The sequence below is a fragment of the Strongylocentrotus purpuratus genome, unplaced genomic scaffold (genome assembly GCF_000002235.5).
Source record: "Strongylocentrotus purpuratus isolate Spur 01 unplaced genomic scaffold, Spur_5.0 spur5_scaffold_2, whole genome shotgun sequence".
Classification (NCBI taxonomy): domain Eukaryota; kingdom Metazoa; phylum Echinodermata; class Echinoidea; order Camarodonta; family Strongylocentrotidae; genus Strongylocentrotus; species Strongylocentrotus purpuratus.
This window is the reverse complement of record NW_022145605.1, coordinates 4381308-4397931: the sequence shown is the minus strand read 5'-3', so window position 1 is coordinate 4397931 and position 16624 is coordinate 4381308. Positions and strand designations below refer to the sequence as shown.

The following is a 16624-nucleotide window of genomic DNA, read 5'->3' as shown; positions in this document are numbered from 1 at the left end:
TGGGTGAAATTACCTCATGCCAGTTGCATGCTGTACAGCCAAATTTGGAAGTACTGTAATGTCAATGACCATTCCTTATTCTTTTCTGCAAGTCAAACTTGATTGGGGTAAAACACTTAATCTATGTAGCTTTGCAGGAAGGTGTTTCTGGCATGAAGGTGTTTCTGGCATGCAGGCATGCGGCCATGTTTGCTTTGAACAGGCAACCTCATCCAAATTGATGAAGCATTCTATATAGCATCTTTGAAACCTCAGAAAGATGCTTATAATCATCACCTCTCAAATTCCAGAAAGAAGTTTTTTCCTGAAACAATATGGGACCTAGCTCTTAATCAACATCATTTGGATATTAAGATCTGATTCTTAATCAGCAAAGTAAACATTAACCTCAATTTGGGGTTATGCCCTGCCAGTCATAAGATTGTCTAGTCATACAGATGAAAGGTTACAGGGTACGCTGGTCCTAACTGTCATTATTCATAAAAATGTGTTAAGAATTCAAATAATTTATCCTTGAAACTAATCACAAAATTGTCCTTCCAGAGAACATCAAGGAATTTTCCCACAAAAATCAGCAAAGTCTGAATGAGAAAAAAACCTGAGAATATTCCTGAGTGAAATAGCTGTGAGTCAAGAACATGGGAGTATTATGTGAATCAGAGGTCAAATAATCTCTCAGACAATGCATAATTGCACTGTCTTCTAAAACTCCTGTTTTACTTCAGAGACTAGACAAAGACAAGAAAGTTTTGTTTTTGCAAAAACAGTAGGAGCTGTAAAAATGCTGACCTAGATGACAATGACGGTCGATGTACGTATCATACATAATATTCATCACAATGAAGTTGGAATGATGTGGCAGGAGAGTCAGTCACATTGATGTGATTAAAAAATGACAAGAAGGAATTACTGTGCTTCTAATAGCTCCCATTTATTATTATTATTATCATTAAGTATTTTGCGTCACCTGTGCCTGGGAGGCGAAAAGCGAACTGAATCACTGTAACCCTCGGATCTCTCCTCCTGGTATAACCGATTGGGGTGTGCAGGTGGATCACTACACCGGGGTTTTCCCCTACTCTTATACGAATAGTGCAGTGGGTTCTTAACGTGCAAAGGTGGTGATTCTCCTCTACACAGGGGCTCCATTTAACGTCCTATCTGAGGGACAGAGTGTTTTCCACTTAACACAGCAACAATGGGAGGGGCACGTTAACACACAATGCAGGCTTCAGTCATCCGCCTGGGTTGGATTTGAACCCAAGATCTTTGGTTCGACAGGCAGACACTGTACCGACTGAGCCAACTCGCCTCCTTGGGGGAACATATCAAGCATATATGACCCATCCTATTTTGAAGCTTTTGTCAGAATAACATATATATTTCAGTCAAGCATTATGAACAAATTGAAATTAATATTAAAAAAATTGCAATGTGGATGCTTTTGATAGAGGAAGAAAAAGTGGGAGTTCTATCTATTAAATGCCATTTCTGTTGGCATAAATCATTGCAATAGAAAAGGCAGTGGTTTCAGACTGGTCTCCTAGCATACATGCATTACAGATTGTTGGTATCAATGACCACTAAACATCATGTACAACAATGTCCTTTGGCAAGACATTGATCTACATTTGCCACACTCAGCCCATGTGATGTAAATGGGTACCTGGAAGGAATTAATTCCTTGAAATGCTAGAGCGTTGTAATGGCAGCCGTGCTAAAGCCAGGGTAATAGTCTCCCTCTGTGCCTTAGAATAGTTTACTAGATTGATGGCGCATAACAAATGCTGTAGTATTATTATACCAGCTCAGGGTAAACTGAAAGTTCAGACATGACGTCAGACGTGATTTACAAGGTGCAACTAAATGACAGCCATACTTCTGATATGATTCTGATATACTCCATCATCGCTTGGCATCAAATACTCAAGCATGAATTGCCCTGAACTGATGAGGTAGCCAAGATTACCATGACAACTGGTACCAATAATAATGATAATTCTTGATAAAGATTTATACATGTATATCAATACAGTCAAATTCATCATCCCTCTTTCATCAAGAGTAAAAAAAATGATGGTGAACTCTTCTAAGATGTTCTACATGTATATGTTACATCTTATAAAGGAGGTGTGGCAAAACTTGGAGGATAGCTGAATATGAAAATGCTACATCTTTGTGCAAACCAGACTGCATAAAGCAATTGCTTTCATGCCAATCTGGGCTACAGTTCCCACCGCTCCGGGATGGGAGGTCAAACGGAGGGCCAGTACACGAAGGAGCCTTTCTCATGAATTTGTACATGACTTTGTCCATGACTTTGTCCATGACTCTCTGCATTTTGAATCAAGGGTACACATGTAATGCCCTCTATGATTTGGATTCCTTCCACATAGTGACTTAGACACTCTGAAACCAATTAAAAATCCTCTGTGGAATGGAGGAACCAGTAGGGAATTTGGATCAATCTGCCCTTGTTTGGGATATTTATTTTGATCATGGACTTTATTATCATTTTATCCCGTTTTGCTTATTTTCTTAGGTTTAGTTTCTGCCTATATACAAATTGCATTGTTAGAATATAGAATGTTGAATTACAATTATATCAAGAAATGTAGGAATGAAATGTAGAAATGAAATGTAGGAATGACATGACATGAAATGAAATGGTCTGACCTTTGTCATTATAACTAGTCTGGAAAATAGGTAAGAACTTCAACCCCCTCCTATCTTACCCATCATGTTTTACTAATCCTGCTAAACTGTGTCCAATGTGTAATCTATATATTCTAAATATTTCTTATAATTTTGTTCAATTGATAGAGGAAATGTGATCCCATTAAACCCTCCTGTTTTAACTCTCTTCCAATCGTGTCCAATGTGTAATATATAAATCCCAAATAATTTTTTTTTGTACCACTGATAGAGAAAATGTCATTGCATTTGCAGGCATTAATGCTACATAAAAGTATGACTTCCTTACCTCCCGTTGACTCTAAGAACCTGCTTATCATCTACCCAGTGCCAACCTGTTGCGTGAATCATCACAGTTCAGGTGTCAGGTAGGACCCAGAAGAGTAGTTGGTGACTTCAAACACAGACTTCTTTCTGCATCATCATCACATGGATCACACCATGGAAGAGACAACCTTGGAGGAGCAGAAACATGAGGAAGAGATGGGTTTGTGCAATCCTTCTACCAGCAAAGACATGTGTGACCCCTTGGTCTCTAGATAGGATAGGGGTGAGAGAGGGAACGAGGAGGTGTGCCATACGATTGGAAGGGATGAAGGGGGAGGGGGGTCTGGTATGGGAGGAGCAGGAGAGTGTGGTTAGGGAGAGGTTATGGGATCATGTTCTTGTAAAGGCACTATATAAATACCAATATGTATGTATGTACAGGTGTATGTATGAATGTATGTATTCATTATAAAGAAAAGAAAAGTTATGGGAGGAATATAAGAATCATGTTCTTGTAAAGGCACTATAGAAATACCAATATGTATGTATGTACAGGTGTATGTATGAATGTATGTATTCATTATAAAGAAAAGAAAAGTTATGGGAGGAATATAAGAATCATGTTCTTGTAAAGGCACTATATAAATACCAATATGTATGTATGTACAGGTGTATGTATGAATGTATGTATTCATTATAAAGAAAAGAAAAGGGCCCATTGGGTAGCCAATAATGGCTGCACTTGTGAATCCACATGTATTATGCAAAAGGGGAAAAAGAATTTAAAGCATGAGGCTCTCTAGAAAAAAAATTAAAGTATAGTCACTTTGCCCATATTCATTTCACCAAAAAAGTGTAAAACGATATGTTTCTAATGATTAAAGTTAAACAAATCATGGGATATAAAAATTAAGTTTCCATTACAATGTGTGAGTCAGTTAAAGTAACACAAAAAAAAGTTAAACAAAACCCAGCAGTAGACATGTCCATGCTTTATCCCATCACTGTAAGCTCCCATTTTTTTTACATTTCTTTTATTTTGATATTTTTTTGTATTTTCTGTTAATATCCCACAATGTATAATAATAATAAATCAGTGAAAGGCTATCCATGGTGTTTCCCACAGATAGGGCCAGTATTCCATCACAACGTTTATTGAAATGAGGTCTTGCACATATACTTTTTTTTTATAAAGACAACATTTCAATAAATACTCATTCAGTCATCACAAAAAGGATGTGAAATAATGATATATACATACAATATATACTGTTAAACAAATGATGGGAACAGTTAACATTGCAAGAGAAAAAAAATGTGTGAGTGTATATAATGATTAATGAAGTATAACAAGCAAAAAGTGAACTATAGGATATTGGAAAATATTTTTTTTTTAACCTAATGCACACTTTGCTAAATATGAAAAAGTTCTCTCTTCAATAAAAAAAGAGATACACTGTACATAAACGTGCACCATGTAGTATCAGAGATGCATATATATAAATATGCATGTATATGGAATACTGGCCCCTAAGAAGACACTTGACCCATGCCAAGTTATACCAAAAAAATCATAACAGTGAATATGAAGGAGGCTAGAGCACGGTCCGGAGGCTACGGCCAAGAGGTCATAGTGTAAAAGAACTAAAAAAATCTGTGGGAAACACCATGAATAAACAACATTATCAAATAGAATGAAACGTAAGCTTACATAATAATGATGAATGCTGAGATGAAGTAGTTCTATGTTGATGGTGATGTTGGTGATGGCGACTATGATGACTGGATATGTAGATGTCTGTGTAGATGGCGAAGATGTGTAGATGAAGGTGTAGTGGCGAAGAAGAAGACTGGAGATGACGAGAGGAAAGACTGGAAAAGCTCACGATTCAGACGCTGTGAAAGATAAGACATAATTGGAATCAAATTTCAATTCAATACTTTTGACATACTGTACATTTTCTGTTTATACAGTGCGTCCCAGAAAAAACGAAACCGAGAAGTATCGATGTTCTATCATAACTTAATCACAACTATAATTAATGAATGATACATATTTGGAAAGCTTAGGGTCTCCTCTCTCATGTGATGCTACTCAGATGATGCATATTTCACGCATGAGTGATTAAAAGCAATTTGAAGGAAGGAAACCAAAAAGACATTTGGCGGGCAGTATCTGAATTTCGAAGAAAAAATCACATTTCTAGAAAGTTGAGTTTCTGCCCTTTCATATGACACCTCAATCAGGAAAAATGAGCCAGGAATGACAAAGTTCTGTTTGTTTAAAGTAGTTGTTTTCATAATTTTATTAAACGAATTCGTTTTCACTGGCTGCCTGCCGTATCAATAAACGAAATTAACAAAAGACTTAACTCCGTTTCGTTGACAATCAGCCGTAGACGAGAGTCTTCATGCATGGCTGATTGTCAACAAAACGGAGTTAAGTCTTTTGTCAAATCTGCTTTTTGCTACGGCAGGCAACCAGTGAAAACGAATTCGTTTGTTAAAATTATGAAAATGTAAGGGCTACTTTAAACAAACAGAACTTAGTTATTTTTCGCTAATTTTTCCTGATTGAGGTGTCATATGAAAGGGCAGAAACTCAACTTTCTAGAAATGTGAATTTTTCTTCGAAATTCAGATACCGCCCGCCAAATGTCTTTTTGGTTTCCTTCCTTCCTTCAAATTGCTTTTAATCACTCATGCGTGAAATATGCATCTTCTGAGTAGCATCAACTGAAAGAGGAGACTCTAAGCTTTCCAAATATGTATCATTCATTAATTATGGTTGTGATTAAGTTATGATAAAACATTGATACTTCTCGGTTTCGTTTTTTCTGGGACGCACTGTATAAACAGAAAAAAGTCATAGTAAAGTTATACCAGTAGGTAGATTATATGATTATTTAATGTAATTTCATGAATCACAACCTTTCTATTACATGTACATGTAGTTTTTATAGAATATTATACAAGTTTTGACCCCAAAACACCCACATTCTCTCAATATCTACATTAAAGATAAAGACTAGTTATGGTCATGCGATTGCATTGTGAAAGAAACGTTGTGGAATCGATCAGAAAAGGTTGATCATCTAGCATATATGTGTACTGCAAGGTTCTGGAATCATCAAACTGATAAGAAATTTGGCCCAGTCTTCGTAAAGTTACAAGCACTGTACACAGAAAGATGTATATGGGACTACGCACACGTGCACGACACATGCGTTTATCTCTCACAGTCCAATAGATAAACTAATTTACCAAATATATCAATTAGTAGGCGGTTTCCCGGCAATTTTTTTATTATCATGTATTATTCAAAACATATTCTTTCACATGATTGGTAATAAAGAGCTTCCATTTCATTTTTTGAAATTGGGGCATTTCCAATACTGGTCTTTATCTTTAACAGAATCCCTGACCCTGTCTAAAAGCTGCATTACAATGATTTCAAGTTAACAGTTGTTAATCAAGCCTTGTAAAATCAAGAATATTGGGCTATTTTAAGAGAAATTGTTCCACATTGGAATTGGAATTAAAAGAATGAGAGAGCTCGTAAATCTTTTTTCACTTCTACCCCAATTCAGTCTTCTCTCATGTTCCTGAAGCTATCAATAAATTAAATTCAATCATCTTCAGACTATTATCCCTTTTACAATAAAATGACAAGCTGATTGTTTTAGTTTAAGCATGATGGAGAGATTTACTCACGTGACCACCGGATCATATGGCAGCCTGTTGTATGAGATCTGTATAAATAAAAAGAGATATAAGTAACATGTGATATTTGAATCTATATCAAACATATTTATGAAAAGTTAGTGTGCAATCAGTAGCATATGTAGCTAAGGCATCTGGGCATGAACCCCAAAATTGTATGTTGCCCCAGGTGCCCCCCCCCCCCCCATTTGAAATTTTGAAATTTTGTAAGATCGCAATATAACATAATTATCATAATGCGAAGGAAAACTTCAATTCAATTTGATAAATTTTAATTGACAAAAAAACACATTTAATTAAGACATTAAACAGAAAGTAAATATAAAATGGACCGATCATATACAAAGTAGCTAGCATTTGATTAGATAACAAATAAAGTTTCAAGGTGTTTATTGTAATTATTTTTCCACTGTTCTCCGAGTCAATGATGTTGTGTACCATACCATAACAAAAATCAAAGAGCATTGTACCGCTAGAAATCATGCACATGCAAGGAAGGACGGTATTAAATAAAACCAACATTTTTCATAAAATTTTGCAAAATGTAAATGTAAATATTTATAATTTTCTAAATAAATATTTATCAGTTGTTCCTCAAAATTGTCAATTTCACTTGTCACTTTATAAATTCTCATTTTATTTCTACTCATCAAAAATATCAGGGTGGATTTTCCCATTTTATTTCCGTAAGCTTCAATTAGTTTCTGATATTGATGATTGTTCCAAAGAGACTATGTCAGGCTCCACTGACTGCCTCTACACAGAGACTGAAGTCTTGATTGTACTGGTTAGTGAGGGGAGGTTACGCAATGCAGTTTCTGTGTGATTGCCGATATCATTGTGCGCAGTAGCTTCAAGAGAATTACATAATGTACTTGTAGGTTACGTGAAATTAAGTCCTTATATTTTGATGTTTTACAAATATTTTGGATGTAATTTTATAGAACAGTATTTGAAAATAAGATCTACTTTCTTTCCAATCATTATTTTTTTTCTAAATCAAGCTACATTTAAGTCTAGAAAAACATAAAGCAAACTTGTCACCGGATTCTGGCAAAAAGTGCGGCAAGGTTACCCTTTATGTATGGGGATCAGTTTTATTACACACTTCCGGATCGATCCCCATACCAGACAATCATTTCTGTCCACTTATATTTAGACTATAAATTTTTGTCTCTTTTTGTTCGTTAGCCTCTAATTTGGGTAAGGTCGGCTCCTCTCTTTAATTTTCGGTCTACTTTACATTGATCGAGTTCAGAATTTTCAGATCAAAACAAAATCAACACAGCTATTAATCACACATAGGTGCATTACTATCCTGGCTGTGTAGTAAAAGCTGTGCTTTTGATTCTCAACATTTTAAACACCACTGTACAAAACTCAACTGATTTCACTCAAAATTGGTACTTTAGTGACAATTGATGACATGACTGTGTAGAGTCTATGCAATAATGTGTGGTGTGTATATTTGTGTATAGGTATAATAATACCCGCCTCACAGCAAGCATGCAGTGCTAGAGGTCAATACACATTAGCATCGACTCTCTTAGACTGAAGTACGGCCTATGCCGTACTAGTGGAACAAATGGTTCGGTTCGGCAGGACCGCGATGAATGAGATATGCAACAAGATTTTCACTCTTTACATCCTCATAAATGCACTTTTGCTGCAATATTACAATAGGCTAATAAAACTATAAAAAATAACAAACAAATATGGCTTTGACTTACGATAGCTTGCTCATTTATATCCTAAATTAAAGGTAATACAAAGTTTTGGTATGGGGTCATGAATTTGGTTCAAATGAACATATTAGAAGCATATGCAATCCTACAATATACAGTGATCATTGTCGCGGTCGAAATCAAGTCTAAAATAATAAAATTGTAAATAATAAACTCTTTATGTTGTATACTGTAGCTCCCTCTCAAGGTCAAGATATTAATAAAACTATAAAACGATGTTTCTTGACCAAAATCGACCGATTAGCTATTCCCATTTGAAAATTATATATCACAACTACATATTCTGAGATTTTCATAGTCGCAGCTACCATTGTACGGCCGTAGGCGCTATTTGAAATTTATCACAATTTACCGGGAGCATCAGTAAATTTTTATATTTGATTTTTCTCGAAGGCAGAAGTGTTTTAGGGGCTAAATTTTCTAGTGCTTATAATACATCCACATAGGCATCCAAATACATCAAAATTGTAAAGAATCACTATCCACCCAATTTTTAAAAATTCCCAAAACTTTGTATTACCTTTAATGATTAATCCGAGAAAGTCTCATAGTCGACATGATTCGTTGTCATCCATCTTTAACGGTTTTAATTAATGAATATTATTTTTTTCTTTTCGAACGTCCAATAGCTACGTACTAGTCAACCTAGTGATATATGAATATTCATAAACCCAATACGAAACGAGTGCTCTGATTGGCCATTCGCTTTGTTTTGGTAGGTACGACCCGGAAATATATCGGCCGGGTGATGTCATAGATTACTAATTTGAATGGATGAACGGTACGTTTCACGGTTCGGAGAAAAAAATTGGAAAAATCATATAAGTAAGTCCAAAAATTTCGCATTTGTATGATAGGTCAATTATTATTACTTAGTGTAAATAGGAGTACAATACATAGATCTATAGACCCTAGACCTACTTAATTTATATCTGATTTATAAATCAGAAAATCTAAATCTAAATAGTGAAAATCATATCACCATAATTAGGTGGCAGCTGGATTGGCCAGATTACCCCCACGGTACGAGATCTCTGGGTTACCGTCTGTATATGGGGAATGTCAACAAATGTCAGTTTTATTAAAGAAATGACCCATATCAGACGGTTATTTCTGTCTACGACTCTCTACGCTTTGCTTAGACCGAATTTTCCGTCTCTTTCGTTCGTTAGCCTCTTATTGGGGTAGGGTCGGCTCTCTCTTTAGAGACGGAAGCCGTTTATACACATGTCCTTGCTAACGCCACGGCCAGTCCTGGTCGTAGCGTTTTGCCCCCAAAATCCCCCAAAATGTCATTTTACCTCGAGCATGTTATATTGTAAATTAGGCCTAGGCTATAATAAATCAGTTCCACTTACCAACTTGACTGAAATAATCAGTTTAATAGTCCCTTTTTAGGAAATTATGGGTCAAAATCGGAATCCATGTTGAAAAAGATTTTCAAAATAGATTTCGATTTTGACCCATAATTTCCTAAAAAGGGACTATTAAACTGATTATTTCAGTCAAGTTGGTAAGTGGAACTGATTTATTATAGCCTAGGCCTAATTTACAATATAACATGCTCGAGGTAAAATGACATTTTGGGGGATTTTGGGGCAAAACGCTACGACCAGGACTGGCCGTGGCGTTAGCAAGGACATGTGTATAAACGGCTTCCGTCTCTAAAGAGAGAGCCGACCCTACCCCAATAAGAGGCTAACGAACGAAAGAGACGGAAAATTCGGTCTACGCTTTGCTGGAGTGGCTTGCTCCTAATCATGAACAGTCAACATCTTTTTTAATTATCATTAATAGCCGAGGATGTAGTCATTTAAGTATAGTCTCTGCTTTCCAGTTTCATACGCCCAAAATAGATCTAGACCTATAAAAAGGCTATAGGGGGCCTACATAAATTATCATGAGCTAAAAAGTAATACTTACTAGGGAACAGGCCTAGCCTAACAAAAAGTTGAACGTATGGGGCTTATCTAAACTTAACTTAGAGAGAGTATCGTCATTGCACGAAGATCATTTCATTCGCTCTGTGATATTTAGACCAATCGAGACAATCACTGTTAACATTATCATTTTAATACATACTATTACAACAAAATTCATAGTAAATTACAATAGACATCATCATAATCTCAGCTTCCAAGCACTAGTATTCAATAACTCACCGCAAGCACAGCAGACACAGTTTGCTGGGCCTGCAAATATGCGCATGCTCATATCCCAAAACAAAATAGAGCTTGTAATAGGCCATTTTCGTAATGTAACCAAATTTAATGCATAAGTCTTTGTAAAGTGCCTCAATACAAATTATTTTATTCACCTGATAAGAATAATAATATTTCGATACAAATAATCCGAACTGCATACATTAGTTGTTGCCAGGTTGGACAAACATTATGGTATGAAATAATTTGTATTGAGGCACTTCACAAAGACGTATGCATTAAATTTGGTTACATTACGAAACTGGCCTATTGACTTTTGACACCCTCTGACAATGTAAAAGGTTACGTAATAATTCAAGATTTTTTTTTCAAATTGGAATAAATCAAAGAAGATGGACACATGCAATGATGCATGATCATTTCCAAGTGTTGGTGCACTCCGCATTCAGTGCGCTACTTTTGTTGTTATTGAATAATATTCAAAATACCCAGTGCATATTTTCTAGTTTGGTGTCTTCTGTATTAAATAATGCCATTATATTAAAAGTGTCTTATAAACGGCCTCCCGGCTAGCTGTTGGGAGAATTTTCGGCAAGGGGGTGGGATCGGACTACATATTTTCCAATCAACATTGCCGTTAAATACACTTCGAGCAAATTAAGCAAACACGAATAGTAGCTATATAATATAGGCCTAATTTTGTTATTATAAATTGAAAAATTTGGGGTCGTTTGCAGTTGGTTACATCTATTTACATAAAAGGTTGTTGATAAACAAGATAAACGGTGAAGAAGAAACAAAAATTGGTCATAAATCCCCGAGTTAACATCCAGGTTATTTGAAGAAAACTGATTTGCGTTCATCCCGCACTCCCCCCCCCCCCCAAAAAAAAAACCCACCATAAACACAACTGTAATGAAATCGATGACATGTCCACCATTTAGATTAATGATTATACTTACAATGTTGCATGCAGTAATCATGCAATGCGTAGCCGAAAACGAATATGCCATTGCGTTTGCATTGAGCGGCTTTCAGCGTCAATGCAGTACAGCGACGAGGTCGGCGATCGATGAAAGCTTCCATTCTGTTTAGAGAATAAATCAAACATTATAATTCGTATGTCATCATCATTTATCAAGTCGCTCTGAGAGAAAACATAATTAGCAAGAGATCAATGTAGGCCTTTATATACTCAGTGACATAATTATATTGTAAACATATCAAAATGAACAACAAAACGTTTTTTCTTTAAAAGTTGAGCTGAATATATATAACGAATAATTTAGTAATTGACTAAAATAAATAATCTATCTAATTAATTTTTACTTATACACGGTACACTGCAAATTTGTTATGTAACGACTTTACACAACATTGGGTGGTAACCCAGGGGTTGTCTTAAGTTGTGTATACAAAAATACACAACTTTACACTGCAAATTCGTTATGTAAAGTAGTGTATTTTTTTTTACACAACTTAACACTGAACCACGCAATAAAGTGGTTACACAACGAATTTGTAGTGTGGTCTTCCATGATGCCTCGTTTGGTAACAGCAAAATGCAATGACAATCATGAATATAAATCCATAATATCATAACAAAATAAAACACAGAATAAATCATAATGCATGAATACAATTTGTTGGTATCCTTGTAATAAATGTGGACTTTTTAAACAAAAAATACTGTTGCATATATTTGTAATATCGTATTACATGTATTTATGGTAATCTGTTCTTAAATCAAGTGAAATATAATCTTAACTTTTTATACATTTTTTGAATAGCCTCATAAAGTTGTTTCTGAAGCTCATAATTTTTTATAAGCAAAGTAAAAAGACAATCTTGGCTCAACATATAGACTCACATGCACTTGAGATACCAAAAGTTCTATAATATAAAACTTTGGGTATCTCAAGTGTGGATATGCAAATATTACAAGATTGAATTCCTTGTTAGGTAATAAATTTCCGTTGATTTGAATTAAAATAGCATTTGAATATACAAGCTAAATACTAATGAACATATCAATATATTTTAAACTGATAACAAATGATGTCATTGATTTAATTTGAAAAACTTCATGTTATCCTACATTATGATAACTATGAAGCAAATTCCATCAGGATGAATATGAAAACTGCATGTGCAGTTGGATTGTAAACGCATCACGAAACAATGGTGTGATCAGGCGCGTACGCAGGATTTTTTCAAGGGGGGGGGGGGGGGGGGGTTTAACATTTATAAATCGGGCCGAAAATTTCGCAACGACTCAGCCAGCCGCTGAATAAGCGGGGGGGGGGGGGGGGGGGGTAAGAGGACATTTTTTTTTTTTTGGTACCCAAAAAATCGCAACGACTCAGCCGACCGCTGCATAAGCGGGGGGGGGGGGGGGGGGGGGGGGGGGGGGGGGGGGGGGGGGGATGGGGGGTAAGAGGACACTTTTTTTTTTTTGGCCTCGAAATTTGAAAATTTGACATTTGGCTCCGTTGGGGGGGGGGGGGGGGGGGTAAGGTCACCTTTTTAGGTCAGCCATGGGAATAATTTTTTTTTTATAATTTAAAAAAAAATCAAAGGGGGGGGGGGTTTAGGGGGTGATGGGGGGGGGGGTTTACACACATAAAAATACCAAAGGGGGGGGTTAACCCCCCCCCCCCTGTGTACGCGCCTGGGTGTGATTAACACAAGATAAATGCTTTGAAATATAATGAGAAATAAAAGTAAGAGTTCAAGGAATAGAATCCTCTCGGCATTCTTCTGTGTGCCCATGTCTTGAGCCATAATGCATGCATGGTCGTACAGAGAATTTTTTTATGTTGGGGACCGGGGTAAAATTCAATGAATTATTGAAAATTGATTGCATTTTTCTTTGGGTTTTTTTATTTGTGGGAACTGCCCCCTACCCTAGCCCCCGCTGCGTACAGTCGTGGTTCAGTGGCAAAGCAATGGCATCGTAACTGTGAGGCCCCAGGATCAAATCCGTGTCGATGTGCCATATTAGTGCCTTTTGTGGGGCATTAATCCTCATTACTGTCATTTATGACTTAAGGGCGTAGGTCCCCTAGTTGATAAGCATAGTAGCATACACATGCTTTAGCATTCACGCAAAATAAACACTGGCAAATTATTAGTCAATAAAATCTGAGAATGTGTACTATTATCTAGATTTATTAGGAATGAATCATTGTCAAAATAATTCCATAAATTGAGGTAAAAAAAAAATATTCCAACTAGATGAGCGACAGTGTAGTATTCCCATTACAAAACAAATGTAGAGCTGCACTCCTATCATCGGTTTTCTTCCTTTAAAAATATGATACCTGATCTGCTCAAGAAAGTCAGCAGAGTCTCACATTTTGGCGGGACCTTCAACAGAACGGGATAATTGTTTTCATGTTTAAAGGGCATTTCAATGCTTGCAAAATCTATAATTATGCGTGTTTAGTAAAAACAATAAGAAAATCAGTGTTCTGATTAAAACAAAAGGATGGGACAAACAATAAGAAGATGTCTCTCGAAAACGCTTTTGAGAACAATTGGGGGTATAATTATGTCCACCTTTCCCAACCTAATGATGCTCTTGGTCTATTCAAATGTTTATAAACATTTCCAATCCTTTGATTAAAACTTTCACTACTGTACTTTAAAAAAAGATAGATAAAAAATGTTCTAAAACTTACGCGGCATCGTCGGCGAAGTTTCTCCGATGTTGGTGGCATATTCTTGTTGGGTGCCTTGTCTTCCTTTTACATCTGTGCCCCTTCTGCGTGTTGCACAAACATCGCAATGCCGCTGGCATTACTCGTGGCATGATGATCTGGAGAAGGGGATGAAGAAACATTAACAACACATTATTAATACATAAATAAAGTATAGACCTCAAATAAGGTTGATGATTATGTTCGATGTGGTCTCTCATTCTATTATTCTAAAGAAACTAATTTGTTCATGTTGGTTTTGATGATTCAAGTTTACGCTTTTTTCATGTGTATCTAACTCCGTCTGAGAATATCATATTTTTTCAGTCAACGGTAATAGTTTGTTAGATTACAGTCACTTGCAGGAGAAGTACAATGGGTCCCTTGCTATTTACTATTTATCATTTTGTATAAATGATATCTCAAATGCTATACAGTTTAGTATCATTCCACTGTAATACTGATTTTAATACAATTGAGTATGTTTACGTCTCTATGGAGATTTAAAATGGATTTCTAAGCGGATGACGCGCAATGAATTCTTGTCGAATCCTAAGAATTGTGAATTAATTTTCGCTGCAAGGCTTTATAATATAAAGCCTTCACTTTTCCAACCTCATCTTGATTACGGCTCTGTTGTGTGGTTAATGCATGAACAAATTTAGTTCATGTGATGTGTGTTCCACAAAATCGAGCACTTTGCAATTTATTACGAGTTGAACGTAGGTATATTACTGTTTTATTTATTTTTTATGTTGCATGGATGCCTCCCATTACTAATTTGTTCTAAATTTTCTACTATAAGACAAGTAAATATTCTCTTCGCAATTATGACTGTAAACATTTATCTTGAATAAAAAATAATGTGACCTTTTTAAGTATAAGAGTATAGTTTTAGACATTTCAATCCATTACATTGTGATATTAACCGATGAATAGACAACCTTGTTCACGTCTTTGTTAACTTAATCAGCTCTATCTATTTTTTGTTCACTGGGGGGGGGGGGGGGGGGCTGGGTTCAAATGGTAAGTCTCATAGTTTTCTCGATAATTTTCATTTGTTTTGTCAATTATATGTCATTAGTTGTTTGTTTAATAATGCACATGGGCTCCCTGAAAAGTGGTCTATTTTGCCGGGCTGATTGTGAGCCTGATTTTACAGTGTTTATATACATACATGACAAAATAATAGTTAACCGATTCTTTAAAGATATTACTCCTTGCTTCGACTGTGGGAGAATACAATGTTACTCACGAACTATAATTTTTGTTATTTTCAACTGATTTCACAGATTTTCAAATTCATAGCCTCACTCAGAATTTAAAAGGAATACTGGAATACAACAAAACAGTTGTCAGAGGGCCTTAGGTAGCATGTTTACATCCAACATTCAAGGGTTCTGAAAAGTATTCCCATTCTGAATCGTACGTAAACATTGTCTAAAAAGAAATACTATACAAATTGAAGATACATACCGAAGTAATGTGTACGAAAAAAGTCTGATATAGCGATGGCTGAAACAAATGAAAGAGAGAGTAATAAATGATCAAATAAAAAATTCATTCATAGGCCTATCACTTACATTATAGACGCTCTATAGTGCAAATGATGAAACCACATAAACGCGCTAACTCAAAAATACAAAATGATTAAGGATAGGGCATAACAAAGGGAAGATTACAGTTGATTGTAGTCCTAATTGAACAGATAGGTTTTAATATTCTTTGAGAATGCTTCTACGTATTACGGCAGAACCATTTATTTGACAATATTCCTGTTAGTTCACTAACCAGGTTTTCAAAAAAAACTTCGGTATCGGATAGTCAATGTATTATAGCACAATGATGGAAAAGCTGATGGGGTCGATAAATAGAATTCCTTTCCTTCTAAATTTTATCCTACTAGGGTATCTCCTAAACGGTTTGCTTTAGAAACCATATATACATGTTGTTTAGAATTTAATTGTATATATATCCTTAACGAATCATTACAGTTGTTTTTTCCTTAATTAACCTTGAAACTTGAAACAAATTAAGAGAACTTTCATAAAAAAAGAAAAGAAAAGGAACATTATCGTGGTTATATTCAAAGGGAAAACAAATTTGAATATACAAATAAATAACTATATTCTTTCATAACTTTCAAAACAACTTAAGAAAATGAAAACTTGATTTGTCCATAAATACACCATGATTGGCTAAAAAAATAAAAGTTACAATATTGTTTTTTACAATATTATTGATATCATGCCCCTCATCTTTGTAGAACTAAAATATCCATGAAAATTGGTTCAAGTAGTCTTTATTGAGCAATTGGGAAGTAAAAGTTCAC

General features: G+C 35.5%; 1 long non-coding RNA gene across 3 annotated transcripts; it reads right to left on the bottom strand.

Annotated features, from left to right (window-relative positions):
- Positions 1–1258: 1258 nt before the first annotated feature.
- LOC115926606 lies at positions 1259–15131 on the bottom strand. Of its 3 annotated transcripts, XR_004065157.1 has the most exons (5): positions 14275–15125; positions 11554–11678; positions 6676–6713; positions 4673–4857; positions 1259–3149 (listed from the first exon to the last, which is right to left on the bottom strand). It is a non-coding gene; the product is annotated as an uncharacterized LOC115926606 (long non-coding RNA). The 3 variants fall into 3 exon arrangements; XR_004065156.1 differs by lacking the exon at positions 1259–3149 and having other exon boundaries at positions 3357–4857; positions 14275–15131; XR_004065158.1 differs by lacking the exons at positions 1259–3149; positions 11554–11678; positions 14275–15125 and adding an exon at positions 10592–10626 and having other exon boundaries at positions 3357–4857.
- Between the last annotated feature and the right edge of the window lie 1493 nt (positions 15132–16624).